The sequence below is a fragment of the Schistocerca serialis genome, chromosome 8 (assembly GCF_023864345.2).
Source record: "Schistocerca serialis cubense isolate TAMUIC-IGC-003099 chromosome 8, iqSchSeri2.2, whole genome shotgun sequence".
NCBI lineage: Eukaryota > Metazoa > Arthropoda > Insecta > Orthoptera > Acrididae > Schistocerca > Schistocerca serialis.
Genome location: NC_064645.1, coordinates 312,841,029 through 312,856,890, shown reverse-complemented (window position 1 = coordinate 312,856,890; position 15,862 = coordinate 312,841,029).

Sequence of the window (15,862 nt, the reverse complement as noted above, 5' to 3'; positions counted from 1 at the left end):
TTTATAAAAATGGAAAAAATGGACGGTGCATGTGAGTGCTTGTAGCATTCTGTTTCTAAGAAAAAGTTTGTGGCTACTCCCACCCTAGATATAATGCAACGGCAGTCATTGAAGTTATCACTATAGCTGATTATGTGTTTAACTATAATTACCATTACCTAGCATTATAACAGTTCCCAAATTTCCGGAAATAAATCAACACTTCTTTTCTGATCCACCTGAAGATGACGCAGATACGGTAGCTCAGGTTGTGGAAAGTTCATTTCTTGTTAATTTCTTTCTATGCCAAAATTTAGTACCTCTTTGAAAATTTTGCAACGAAGTTTCTTGCTGGACACGATTAACCAATCATTTTCTCACAAAATTCTATTTGTAGATCCGAAGTTCTACATGCCATACGACTGTTTGATAGCTATCGTGCAAACATTCGTCCATTGTACTTTTCACACGTGGATTCAGTGTTCAGGTTTACATTTTCACTTTTACCGACAACGTCGAGATTCCTGATTTTTCACTCGTACAGGTATTATTGGCAAGATTTAGCTTTCCAGATGCTGTATAATAAGCTCTATGGTAACGTGCAACGAAAAGCAGGACACACCGTACAATCACGCATTAAACTAACAAGAAGAGAACAGGTAAGTGAGTAACACAGTACACCTTGTCCCGTGTGTCGGCTCACTCACAGAAGAGGGAGGCAGACTCTCTTACCGGTTGCCAGCGTTCACTTGTCGAGAACATTTGCCAGCCGCTGCGAAACTTTTGAAACAGTTAAATGCATGTATAGCTTTCCCTGTCGTAGATTGTACTGGTATCGGTCATACTGTCAACCAACATGCAAAAATTGGTATAAACCGGACTTACGTCCTTGGAATGAATTTTTGGCAAATTTTAACGTTCTCCAACATCGTAAAGAAGCTATTTTGCGGAACAAAACTTTCAGGTGTATGCATTCTCCAACGTTACCACCGAAAAATGGCAGTGAATGTATGTAATCCTCTATTTAAAAGTATACTGTTGTAATTTTGTGCAATAGTAATGCAACTTTGGTGTATTTATTTAAATTCTCTCTCTCTGTTCTTCTCTTTTGTCTGTCCATCTCCCTCTCTCCCCTTTCCTTGTCCATCTTCTCCTCTTTCCTTTCTCTGTCCATCTCCTCGCCTCTCTCTGTCCCCCTACTCCTTCTCCCTCTCTGTTTGATCTTCTCCTGCTCCCCTCTCTCTCTCTACGTCTTTACGTTATCACCCCTCCCCCCCAAAGTATATTTCTTACCCCCACAGTATATCTTCCCAGATCATAACTAATACGTCTGCCAAATTTGGTTGAAATTGTTCCAGAGGTTTAGGATGAGCTTCCTAACTATGGCTATGCCGTGTACGCACGTTACAAACAACATATATGTAATGTAAGTAGGCTGTTTATGTTTTCTTATTGGTAACGCCACGTAGTGCTCTATATGAAAAATCACTGGCTGTGCTGTGTGCAGTCTGTGGCTAGTTTGCATTGTTGTCTTCCATTGTAGTGTTGGGCAGCGGCAGATGGATGTGAACAGCGCGTAGCGTTGGGCAGTTGGAGGTGAGCCGCCAGCAGTGGTGGATGTGGGGAGAGAGATGGCGGAGTTTTGTAATTTGTCATGAACTGATATATATATTATGACTTGTGATGATATTAAGGTAAATACATTGTTTGTTCTCTATTAATATCTTTCATTTGCTAACTATCCCTATCAGTAGTTAGTGCCTTCCATAGTTTGAATCTTTTATTTAGCTGGCAGTAGTGGCGCTCGCTGTATTGCAGTAGCTTGAGCAGCGAAGATTTTTGTGAGGTAAGTGATTTGTGAAAGGTATAGTTTAATGTTAGTCAGGGCCATTCTTTGGTAGGGAATTTTGAAGGTCAGATTGCGTTGCGCTAACAAAATATTGTGTGTCAGTTTAAACACAGTCACGTATAATTGCTCAAAGGGGACGTTTCATAGTAACATATTTCACACTTATTTCTACAAATATTTCTCTGTGCATCTCCAGCGAATTTCTCTCTGCAGTTTTATGACGTCGAATCACCTGAACAATTTGTCGTATAATTATATAATTTTGCAGGTATATCAAACGCTGTATGTGGCTGCAGCCTGGGAAATGTGTTATAGATAGTCACTAATAAAAAACCAATACATCAAAATGTCATGTGTGATGCTCCAGTTTTACTGCATGACAGCAAAAAGCTGTGCACGACAACTTTTTTCTTTCATCATTTTGTGGCGTCTTCGGCGAGAAAAATTCCTTAAGGGTTTGAAATTATTGTAAAGTATGTTGCAGGTCTCCAAGTGCTCTCATTCACAAATACCAAATAACTGAAATATTCTAGTGCCGTGGTCTACATTGATTTTTCACGCACACACTGACTCATATGATACATATACTACTGGCAATTCAAATTGCTACACCAAGAATAAATGAAGATGATAAACGGGTATTCATTGGATAAATATATTATACTAGAACTGACATGTGAATACATTTTCACGCAATTTGGGTGCATAGATCCTCAGAAATCAGTACCCAGAACAACCACCTCTGGCCGTAATAACGGACTTGATACGCCTGGGCATTGAGTCAAACAGAGCTTGGATGGCATCTACAGGTACAGCTGCCTATGCAGCTTCAACACGATACCACAGTTCATTAAGAGTAGTGACTGGTGTATTGTGACGAGCCAGTTGCTCGGCCACCATTGACCAGACGTTGTCAGTTGGTGAGAGATCTGGAGAATGTGCTAGCCAGGGCAGCAGTAGAACATTTTCTGTATCCAGAAAGGCGCGTACATGACCTGCAACATGCGATCGTGCATTATCCTGCTGAAATCTAGGGTTTCGCAGGGATCGAATGGACGGTAGAGCCACGGGTCATAACACATCTGAAATGTAACGTCCACTGCCCAAAGTGCCGTCAATGCGAACAAGAAGTGACCGAGACGTGTAACCAATGGCACCCATACCATCACGCTGGGTGATGCCAGTATGGCGATGACGAATACACGCTACCAATGTGCGTTCACCGCGATGTCGCCAAACACGTATACGACCATCATGATGCAGTAAACAAAACCTGAATTTATCCAAAAAAATGACGTTTTGCCATTCGTGCACCCAGGTTCGTCGTTGAGTGCACCATCGCAGGCGCTCCTGTCTGTGATGCAGCGTCAAGGGTAACCTTAGCCATGGTCTCCGGGCTGATAGTTCATGCTGCTGCAAACGTCGTCGAACTGTTCGTGTAGATGGTTGTTGTCTTGCAAACGTCCCCGTCTCTTGACTCAGGGATCGAGACGTGGCTGCACGATCCGTTACAGCCATGCTGATAAGATGCCTGTCATCTCGACTGCTAGTGATACGAGGCCGTTGGGATCCAGCACGGTGTTCCGTATTACCCTCCTGAACCCACCGATTCCACATTCTTCCAACAGTCATTGGATCTCGACTAACGCGACCAGCAATGTCGCGATACGATAAACCGCAGTCGCGATAGGCTACAATCCGACCTTTATCAAAGTCGGAAACGTGATGGTACCCATTTCTCCTCCTTACACGAGGCATCAAAACAACGTTTCACCAGGCAACGTTGTTTGTGTATAAGAAATCGGTTGGAAACTTTCCTCGTGTCAGCAGGTTGTAGGTGTCGCCACCGGCGCCAACCTTGTGTGAATGCTCTGAAAAGCTAATACTTTGCATGTCACAGCATCGTCTTGCTGTCGGTTAAATTTCGCGTCTGTAACATGTCATCTTCGTGGTGTAGCAATTTTAATGACCAGTAGTGTATGTTGTCCTTACCCCCACAATGATTCTGTATAGACAGAACATGATACTTGAGATGCGAACCATACACACTTTTATACATACGCTCGTACGTCCATTTTTATAATTTGTATGGATATAAGATAATAGCTTTCAACGTACTGTTCTGAACATATGCAACTCATTTCAAATATGTAAGATCTGGCCTTGTGGAACTGTCTTAACAAGAATATATACGCCACATGGGATAACCCTCTGCGGCTTGTCTCCAGTAGTTCTGCAAACGGCTCTCAGTGAAAGGTCAGGACGCAGTGCTACAGGACAGACTGAAATTGAGAAGGCGGTGGGGGTACCGATTGGATTAATGGAAGGCTCCCGGATAACTGGCGGCAGGAAGCCCCCGCCGACTGCTGACATTTCCAGAGACTCCCGGCTCGCCGTCAAGTGCCGTCACTCCGACGCTCAGTCCACGAAATGTCACACAGATTGCTGCTGAAGGCGCCAAGCGTTGCTGCGGCTCCATTAAAGCTCCGCCATAAATGTGGCAAGCTCAATTCAGTGCAGTGCAGTCTCAATGAAGTAATGCGGATGTTACAGTTTTAAACCTTACTCAGCAACCGTACACTAGTTTCAACATAGGGCTACACAGCCAGCCTAGTGCACAGCTCGTGGTCTAGTGGCTATCGTTGCTGCCTTTGGATCTCGGGGTCCCGCGTTTGATTCCCGGTCAGGTTGGGGATTTTTGTCTGCCCGGGCACTGGGCGTTTGTGTTGTCCTCGTGATCTCATCATCATTAGGGAAGTACCGAGATTGGAAATGGATAGATTATAACTTGTACGGACGTTGATGACTACAATGTTGAGCGCCCCACAAACCAACAAAATCATCGTCATCACAGCCAGCCTATCAGTTATGTGAAACTGGTTGGCTGTGTAATCCTATGTTGATAATGCGGATGTGTGCAACTGTTAACATGACCACTTGCAGATAAGTGTGGAGACTCTTATACCCTTCGTTTGCTCCACTGTCTGTTCATTCAATGAGATCACTCTTATTTATCTCATACAACTAACATAAGAGCATTGTGGAAATACTGGTACTTAACAAAGCAAAACTCTCTGGAGATTCCTTTACCGATAACTTAGTTTCATCTAACTGATGAACCGTATTCAGATCTAAAATACAGAAAATTGCATATAATAGGTGAACAACGCAAAACACATTTATTATTTAAACCTCTTTTATGATACATACTGTTGTTGTTGTGGTCTTCAGTCCAAAGACTGCTACTCTGCTACTCTGTCCTGTGCAAACCTCTTCATATCCGAGTAACTACTGCAACCTTTATCCTTCTGAAGCTGCTTACTGTATCCATATTTTGGTCTCCCTCTACGATTTTTACCCCACTCGCTTCCTTCCAGTACTAAGTTGGTGATCCCTTGATGCCTCATAATGCTGTTATTTACCGTCTAGTGAAGTCATAAGGAGATCAAAACCAGCTGCAAAATGAATCAGACAAGATATCATTATAGTGCGAAAAGTGGAAATCGACCGTAAATAATAAAAAGTGTGAGCTCATGTACATGAGTACAAAAAGGATTCCTTAATTTTCGGTTACAGGATAAATCACACAAATCTGGCAGTGAGATCTATACACGAAATTTCTCTCTCCAATGTTCACGCACGAATGCCAAAATATATTGTTGACATCAATTGCATATGGAAAAATGATCGTTTTAATAAAGTAAAAGAAAGCAGAGCTCGCAAGGAAACATTTAAGTGTTCGTTTTCCCACGCACCGTTGGAGAACTGCAGAGTATTCACGTGGATTAGATGTAAATGTATTAATAGCATACCAATACCTTGCATTGCGCCAGAATACTGTTTCCCGAAGAACACATAAAAATTATAATACAAAGTAGAATCCAACACTCAAATTTAAAGTTGAGTACTTATCTAACTTACCTTTTTTTACGCTACTTAAGTCAAAAAACACTCTGTAAGTTTAGGCTTCCTATGATTAGCTCTTCTTATAATTCCTAAATTTATGAAGTGTTCGTAAGGTTGAAAAAATGAACCATAGAATTCTAGGGCACAACTGGTCAACCCCAACACAAAGGTACGACAAACAAAGCAGACTGCCACGTGTGACGGCTGGGAGACGAAGCTCAGCCGGGTATACTATCCCTCGCGTACATACAGATGGCGGGTTATAAGAGAGTAGCAGCAGTGGAAGAAAATGTCTGTTCCCCTACTGCAGATTTATTGTACATCGATTATTCGAAATTGGCACCTGAATGGAGCCGCATCATACAATAGAAACGCTTATCGGATCACTGAATGCGGTCTCGCCAATGGTGAAAAGTGAGGGTCGTCATGCTGGCAAGCAGAATATGTACCTTAACGACAGGTAGCTCTCACCATGGTACACGTCGCCTCATCAGGTTTGGTCGTCGTAAAGCCACCAGGCGGTGAAGCACCAAGCTGGCCACTCCACTAACAACTCATCTTCGTGCATTCAACGATATACGCTTGGACACGTTTCCTTAATATGTTATTCATTTCAGCTCAACAAAGCTCCATCGTCTGGTCATTAAATACAGTAAAGGGACTTTCGTCATATATGTACAAGAATGTAGTAATTCAAATTATTTGTAACTACTATGAAAACTGTTGATGCATTAATTCAGTTACAGTAGAACAGTTCAAGATTCCAAATGCACCATGTGATGACCAGTGTGTTAAAAATTAAACAAAAGACGAAAGCTATGAATTAGGTACTATTACGCCTTATATTTATTGCAATTAAATCTATTGGCCTTGTGAAATAAATGTATTACTAAGAGATAGCGGCTTGTGCATTGTATTACTGTTAGTTAGCTATACATAGACAGTTTGACTTACCACATTTGTCTACAAATATAAGACAAATATGTATCTACTCTGTTTAGGAACACAAATATGGTGTAGTGTAGTGCCGAAATCGGTAGTAAATTATGCAAAGCCCTCCTTTAAATACAGCGTAAGAATTTAACGACACTAAAAAACAAAATAAAAAAAAACAGTATGAAGTATTTGAACGGAAACTCCACACTTGCAAATTGTTGAGAAAAACCATGTTGAACAGTTTCATTCCGTTAAATGTATGGAATGTAACATCGTCTAATTTCAAATGAAAATAACAGTGTCATAGCATCTCGGAAAATACCACCTATAAAACTATTAATTCATTCAAAAAATTATACGACCAAAAAGGATTCGATAACGCAGAGAATATTTAAGGGGACCTGGACATTATGTGGGGTCAAAAATGAAAACTGTATTTTTATTTAATAAATTTCTGTGGTTTTTCGTGATATTAAAAATATATGTTTTGTGTAAGTTACCTCTTCACTTTCGTGTTTAAATGCACTTATAAAGCAGATGCGGCGCGTTTTTTTAATGTCTGGCTGAGACGCTACTGTCAAATAAAAAACCTTGTCTAAAATGCCTCGTTATTTAATTTTGGCGCAGATTTTTCCGTAGCAACTTATTTATGTTATATCCTTGAAGAACACTACGACAGAAAGAAAACTAAAGAATATGAAGAGGACTCTCAGAATCAACAGAATCATGGAGCTGGAATGTGCGAACTTTGGTATCGTTATCTCATCTACTATTAAAGCTACAGAACCAAAAGGCTGCCTAAATAATATTATAATGCCAGACTGCAGAACGAACCGCGTCAATTGACGATGTAATAAATATTTTAAGCTGAAGCATGTCATATGACTTAAATTGCTAGGAGAAAAAATTACTTCAAAAAACCTTTTTTTAAAATACACAAAACAACAAATTGTTGAATATTCCTAATTTACTGTTTCAACAAATTAGTAGTTAAAAGCATGAAATTTGTTTTTACCATTTATGTTGAATAGCGTGGAAGTGGAGTGTACCTAAAATAAAAATTACACGTACTTCAGTGCGTAAGTTAAAAATTAATGTTCATTCCCCTATGTTTTCCAAAGCTTTTATTTTTTTGCATTCAGGTCAAAATACACTAATAATGTGGTAAAGTTTCATTCCAATCTGTGTTAACGTTTTTGTGCAGTTCTAATTCAGAAAATACAGACCATGGCGTCTAGAACCTCTTAAAGAACTAACAGAAAAACGAATTGAAAAGGGACAACTAACTCTCAGATTACCGTTCATTGAACCAGAATAAGCACATGACACAATGCCAGTAGATAAGCATGCGGAATGACTGTGACTTAATACCCTACACTAAGCAATGAGTGATTCATGTTGTGAGTGTGCAGCTCAGTAAAAGTAGATTATGTGCAATCACATAATTTCCAAATTAACAAAGTTCTTCGACGAGATTGTTCACTTGCTCCTGTATACTCTGGAAGAAGTATTAAAAACAGGAAGAAGTAATTTTAGGCTAATGGGAATGTTAGCAGAAAATCATAAACTATATTCTATTCTCCGATGGCATGGTGATAGCTACAAATGAGAGTGACGAATCTAAGTATATATTGCAGTGGAGTTTAAAAGTATATGCAAAGAACTCTGAGGGATATGATGATGGTTAGTGACGAACAGCATAATTTAGATGCTGGGTATTTTATTGTTGAACGTTCTCCTTTGAAATATCCAGGACTAAACTATACTTGGCAACTGAAAGTGTAGAAGATATTAAAACGAATGTTGGATGAAGGAAACTTTATATTCAACAACTTAAATCAGTGCTTTAGAGTAATAATATCACACATCAAATTGATTGTGTACAAAAATAATATGTTTACATGAGTGACAAATTTGAGATAGAATAGAGGAAAAGATCAACTGCTACTCACGGACGGGAATTATTACGGGAATGAAGTGCTTGAATCTCAGAGTTATATCACAATAGAAGAGAAGATTTTAGTAAAAAATAAAAATCTAAATAGAAGGAAATGTCGTGAACATCACCGAAATCAAGAGGTTGCTGTGGTATAGCCATTCAGAACGAAAGAGTAAACCACCATTTGTTTGAAGAAGCGATCACAAGTGCACAACACAGCTTCAAACTCCTAATTGCATTACAAAAGGGAGAATGTGTAAAAATTTGACGTTAATAATGTAATAGATAAAAATTTAGAAAGTGATTTGAAAGTATGCTTAAAGTTTGTTGGAAGTCGTTAAATGGTCTCATTACGAAACACTAGATGAACAGAGTGTGGGTGATTTTCACTTAATTTTAAGCAAAAGCAAGTTTTTCAAGCATCTCAGTGTTTATGATGCCATATCTCCTGAACTATTTATCACATACTATAAATTAGCATGTGCAGTCAGTGGTATACCGGGTGGTTATAATTAAACTTACCCTATTTAACTCTATATAAGACGGAAATTAATCACCATACGAGCACCAAACTTGATAGCATTAATTTCAATGACATGAGGAAGAGAAACAATGCAGAATCAATTCAGATGAAACACTTTTAATGTGCTGCTACTGTATATCAAATGGCTCTGAGCACTATGGGACTTAACTTCTGAGGTCATCAGTCCCCTAGTACTTAGAACTACTTAAACCTAACTAACTTAAGGACATCACACACATCCATGCCCGAGGCAGGATTCGAACCTGCGACCGTAGTGAACGCGCGGTTCCAGACTGTAGCTCCTAGAACCGCTCGACCACCCCGGCCGGCAGTTGGAACTAGCTAGTGTCGCTGTGACACATGGAACTCATGCTATGAAGTTTGGTACAAGTATAGTGTGTTTCAAGATGTTAAATAGCACTCCGTCTTCAAGGCACAAGTGGTTCATCGGGACCATCCGAGCGCCGTGTCATCCTCAGCTGAGGATGCGGAGAGGACGGGCGTGTGATCAGCACAATGCTTTCCCGGTCGATACGATGTCTGTGACTGGAGCCTCTACTGTTCAGTCGAGTAGCTCCTCATCACGAGGCTGAGTGCACCCTCAAAATCGGCAACAGCGCATGGCGGCTCGGATGGTCACCCATCCAGCTGCCGGCCATACCTGACAGCGCTTACCTTCGGTGATCTGACGGGAACCGGTGTATCCACTGCGGCAAGGCCGTTCCAAGGTGTTAAATAAGGAAAGTTTAATTGTAACCACCCCGTATGTGGGTACTGTCTGCACACTGTGTTCCAAATAAGGTCTCTAGTAAAGAAGCAATAAATTAAAACATTATGTCTGACGCTCAGGCTGCAATGAGCATGGAAAATGTAGTAAGCTGTTAAATTTTTTCCATTCATCACGTTGTGGAGGGCGTCAGTCAGAAGAAGTTTCTTACATGCTTGAAATTATGCGTAAAGTTTGTTGGAAGTGGAATGGTGATCTCATTCTCAAATACCATCAGATACACACTACCTCAGGATAAACGCACAGTTTCTAACTGCAATACTTCTCTTATTGTGCTAAACTCTTAACGTAAGATTATACCTCTCAAAGAGTAGGTTACGACATCATTTCGTTTATTTTAAAATTTAGTCAATAATTATGCGAAATACTGAAAATCAAATTTTCGTTGTCACAACTGGCACAAAATTCCGGTATAGTCGCCTGCTTCAGTAGTGTAGATGGGTGACAACGGATGGAAAAAGTAGGTATGAAGGAGGATTCCAGAGGACGATAGAAAACGAATTCAACTACCAACATATGAAAGACACATTTTAAGGAATATCTCATATGCGAATATGGATCACCGTACACTATGCAGGTTAAGAAGAGAGAAATGGTAGTAACTGGAACCAAATCACAAATAAATAAATCACTACTACTGCTGCACATCGAATATTTGTACCAAGAGATCAATAACGATCGTACCTAAGTATCAAGTGGCCGGTTTACACGAATTGTAATAATGTGAATAGTAGTGAAATTAAGTTAGCGTCCTTAATATACACGACGATGCAGAACAGACGTTAAATCGAGGTCCTCTATGATCAGGCATATGTAATTATCACGTTATACAAAACGTTATGCCCTCCCCCACATACGCAAACAATATTTCCTTCCTTAAGGTTGGGGTACCTGTCTGATTGGGTCCTTTCTATTAATTAGCGATCCACGCTTCCCCAGTTGATTTGGCTGGTGTTCACGTTCCAAGTGTCCCATAACTGTCAAAATTCCAACGGAATTTCGCATTGGTATCCTGATTAGAAACCTTGTTCCATTGTTAATAGATAAACTAGGACGACACGCCGTAAATTTTCAATGTCAATAAACTTCACCAACAGTCGTGTATATTAAGAGATTTTATTTTATTCTGAACGCAACCAGTTTCGGAATTTTATTTGGCCATCTTCAGGCCCCATACAATTTTATCCAAATAAACGAACTTGTTGTATAGAGCCATAAATCATTGGATATCGTGAATTCCAATCGTTATACAGTTGCTTGATACGAAGATGTGACAGCCGAAAAATTTGATGTGCATATCGATGTCTGAAATGAAAAATAACGGGTTAATTATTATAATAAATTAATAAATATGGTTCGTATTTCATGTAATCTGTATTGTAACTCGTTTAATTGATAGTACAGCTGGAATTCGCAAACTAACTCGCACTATTGTTGGCTTATATATGTTGCAGAATATCAAGCGTATTCCTTTCTTATTCAGAGTACACTTTGTAGCTTGAAGACTAGACTTTTCATACAACATTTTCTTTTTTACATGATAAATAAAATACTACCTTAAAATTGACAATAATTCTCCTGCCTACAAACAAAATTTTAAAACTGGAATAATACATTGAAGAATAATTATGTAGAACCTTTAAGTAGTCGAAAGAGATCCAAATTGTGACGGCACTGTTATGCAGAAGTAAAAAAACATAAGAGATCAGGCTACGAGAAACACCTAAATAACAGAGTTAGCAACAGCCTGTCTTATAGTTTACAATTAACTCACGAGCAGTAGCACTGATTCAAACAAAGAAAAACTAACATTAATGCTTCTCAGCTTATGAGTGTCAAACTAAATGTAATTCAGCATCTCACTATCCTCTACACGATTACACAGTCACAAGGAAAAATGGTGGGCTAATGTGACACAGTAATGTTGCTCACTGTCCCTAAATGATGTTTTGAGAGTCTGTCGACTTCTGTCTTGCTTTTCTGCAAGGAGACTTCGTTGATTAATAGGGGGCAACACTGGAAGCAGCGGACTACCGCTGACGCCAGAGCGCCCTGCCGGGGGGCGCGACAATTAACAGACTGGCGCGACGGTGACGTCAGTCGATTGTTTGCGAGTGCCGCCGCCACTGCTGCAGTCTGCAAGGCGAGAGAAAAAATACGACCACCGCGGGCGACTCGACCCGCCTCTTGAGGCGGAAAGCGCTGTGGTTGGTCAAGTGGTGAAAGGGGCAGGGGGAGAGGGGGGACGCTTGGAAGGGAATACGGCGCATTTCTTTGGAACCGACAAGCTACATAAAGCTAGAAGCGGGAATCTGAGCTCAGCGGGCTCGGGTGAGGGGCGTACTTGCCATCCAGAGTGGAGGCTATCTTGTTTGAATGCACCGTCCTTGTTAACTTGAGTGCTGCGTGCAATCTTGGCTCTGCAGTGTTGCAGCACATTGCTGGTCTCTGTACAGTGCAATCCAGCTGCATTCCCGTGTGTTATGCAGAGTCACAGTTCCTGCAAATGGCTATACCTGAAGAAATACTTTCTTCTATCGACACATTACTTATTCGTGCTCTATGTCTACCGCTTTGGCGAAAGGATATGCACAGTATGATACCTTAATAAGGATTAATAGCTGCAGAGCTGGCAACATTAGAATCGTCATACCAGCACTATTTTTTTTGTGAAGTATGAATGGGAAATGGTAGGGTGGGGGGACTAGAAAAATTGCTGTCTAAAATGGAAGAAAGTTGGCTTGACCTACTGGCTGAGCTCACACTAGCTGTTCTAAGAAAGAAATAGGAAAATATCTTAATAAAGCAATAGAGGATAGCCATCCCAGATTTCTTTGGCTTCAAAGACCTCTTTTAACATGGATATAATGCCGTGGACCTTTCATATTGCAGAGATGTAATAGACAACACGAATAATAACAGAAATACAACATCCCTAAGTATAGTGGTATTTCTGGAAATGAACAAATGGCAAACAACTTGTCAGTACGTCAGCTGAGCTGAATGCGCCAGACACGTCATGTTCCTGTGAGCACTGTACAGTACTTTTCTTACTGATTTGTTGTAGTGCAGAAGATGACAGAGGGTGTAATATAATAACGAGTCCACTCTTCCGAAATTGCTTCACCACACATGATAGTTATATGAGTAGCTATGTATTTTCAGATCGATTTTGCAGTTAAATGCATTACTGAATCTGTTGATACCACTGACTTCAAATGTAAATGCTTGTGTGCGTTACCTACATGCGGAGTGGGTTGCTTACACAAAGGGGCAATGATGTCAGAATCTAAGAAGGCAGTAACCGACATCCTCTTATCAGGGGCATTCATCATCATATGACAAGCTATGCTCCCTCTCCTCCCCCCCTCACTTCCCTTCCTCTGACCCCTCCCCTCTCAAGCGCTTAACACGGTAATAGTAAAATGAAACAGTCAGTCACAAACGAACTGAACTTATGCAGCAACTTCAGAAGTATTTATCCAAAAAACTACATAAAGGTGCATCTTGTACTATTTACACACCTCTAATGTGCCAGTGAAACACGCACACATGCACACACACACACACACACACACACACACACACACACACACACACACACACAGGAAGAGGGTTGAGACAGGATGAATCACTCTCTCACTATTCTCTATATTCAAAGGTACAACTTAATGTTGATTTTACACCCAATAAATCTTTCTTGTGAGACTATATGAATTTATCAGCTTGAGCAGACACTGTTGGAAGGGTGTACATCGATAATGGATGCAAGATCTTTATGGTGGCTCTCCTTCGAATAGTTTTTTTTCTGGAGATGAGAAAAGCGGGCAGTTTGGTTATTTAACAGTAAATCTCGCAGTGGACGTTTGGTGCTTGAAAGCCACATGCAGCTATTAGGGAAAGGAACGTCTCCTAGCACTTACTGAGGACAGAATGCTGGGCCCAAGATTTTCTCTCACTGGTGTACCGACAATGTTTTCGGTCAAAGAGGTGAAGAAACGATCTACCTTGATAAATCTGTTAGGCGCCTCTTGTCAGAGCAGGGGCAGGGGATACGACAGAAGTATGCGTCGCCTGGCCAACACATTATAACAGTGTCATAAGCGCTCTTCATGAACAGGCATGTTGGCTATAAAAATTCGCGAGTCTCCATGTTACCGCGTCCCAGACGCTATCGAGGAAGCCATCAGGTGGTGTCATCCCTCAGCCTGCAGAGTTTTTGGAAACCGTCAGGCTTTCAAAATAACGTCAGGTCTTGGGCTGTGCAGATAATAATCTCCATGGTTCAAAAGGCTCTGAGCACTATGGGACGTAACATCTGAGATCGACAGTCCCCTAGATTTAGAACTACGTAAACCTAACTAACCTAAGGACATCACAAACATCTATGCCCGAGGCAGGATTCGAATCTGCGACTGTAGTTGTCGCGCAGTTTTAGACTGTAGCGCCCAGAACCTAGAACAGGTCGTCAGTCCCCTAGAACTTTGAACTACTTAAATCTAACTAACCTAAGGACATCACAAACATCTATGCCCGAGGCAGGATTCGAACCTGCGACCGTAGTGGTCGCGCGGTTTGAGACTGTAGCGTCTGGAACAGCTAGTCCACTCCGGCCGGCTAATCTCCATGGGGAAAAAGGAAAAGTCAGGAGCACAACGTATCTTCCTCTCTCTGTGGGAATTTGCGAGTCAGGGACTTGCTGCTTCTAAGAAAAAAGAAGGATATTGTTATCACTGCTTAGGACTGGCTGATGAGTAGCGCAAGTGATCTAAAGGGGAGACATGGCTTTCGTGGAGTCTGGTGATTGGTACGAAACCGTTTTGTGGAAGTGCGTTTGTGGGGTTTACCGAAATTTGATGGAGAGTGAGGAGAGGAGAAACATGGTCTTCTGATTCAGACTCTTGCCTGGGCTGGACGTTGTGATTCAGACTCCAGTCTGGAGAGGATTGTGGTCTTGACTTTTGTTATAAGTGGATTGCACTTGGGACACTTCTGCTGAACAAGGCCTTGCATTGGCACGGTCTTGACTGGGGAGCATGTGGTGAGGACTAAGCTGTACTGACAGTTTAGACTTCCGTCATCTCGGACAACTTGCTGTGCCAAGGGTAATTTTATTCCTGACAGTTATGATATTCTGAAGTTTGATCTTTTTGGATCTACTGCCTTGTAAGTGATTCAAATTGTTCCATGGTATGACCAGCAAATGGGAGTGTCACACGGTGGAATCTGCCAAGATTCTAACAGATCGCGAGACACGATTTCGCATATTTGTTGTCCGCGATAGAGAATTACAGGGGCCGCATATCGCTGCTCTGCAGGTGCTTGAACTACTATCGTCACCTGAGACAGTGCTACACATCGAAGAAGGGGTACTGTATTGCTGCTCCAGCTTCTTTGGGCAAACATAATCACAGTCTTGCCTCTTGTTCTTAGCTCCACCATCGTGGTATAACTTCTGTGTAGAACAAATCTATCATAGTATACTGAATGATAGATAATTTCAGACTGCGTTATCCATGTTTTGAGTTAGAGTAAATAGTTCAGTCAGACAAACCTTAGTCTTTGCCGATCAGCCACCACACAGGGGAGTGATTGTGGTATCGATAGCTACGATGCCGCAACATAGATGCGCTCTACTAGGTTGGCACTACGACACCGACACCGACGACAGCTCTACGAGCGCCGCTCCGGATTCAGCCCATTTCATTCCGAGTGGACGGCCAAGCAACTTTGTTTCTATTTCATACCGGGCGAGCCACTACAGATTTTGCCTTTGTAACTTGACGTACAGCTTCGCACCTATGTGCTCATCTAAGCCAAAGTTACATAAGCCTAATGTAATTCATCTTCTTGCTAAAGTAAAAGTGATTTAAATTCACAGTGCAGTACGAGAGTTCTACCTCACCTGCTCCTCCTACCTTCCTACATTCGGCCTACCCTTCA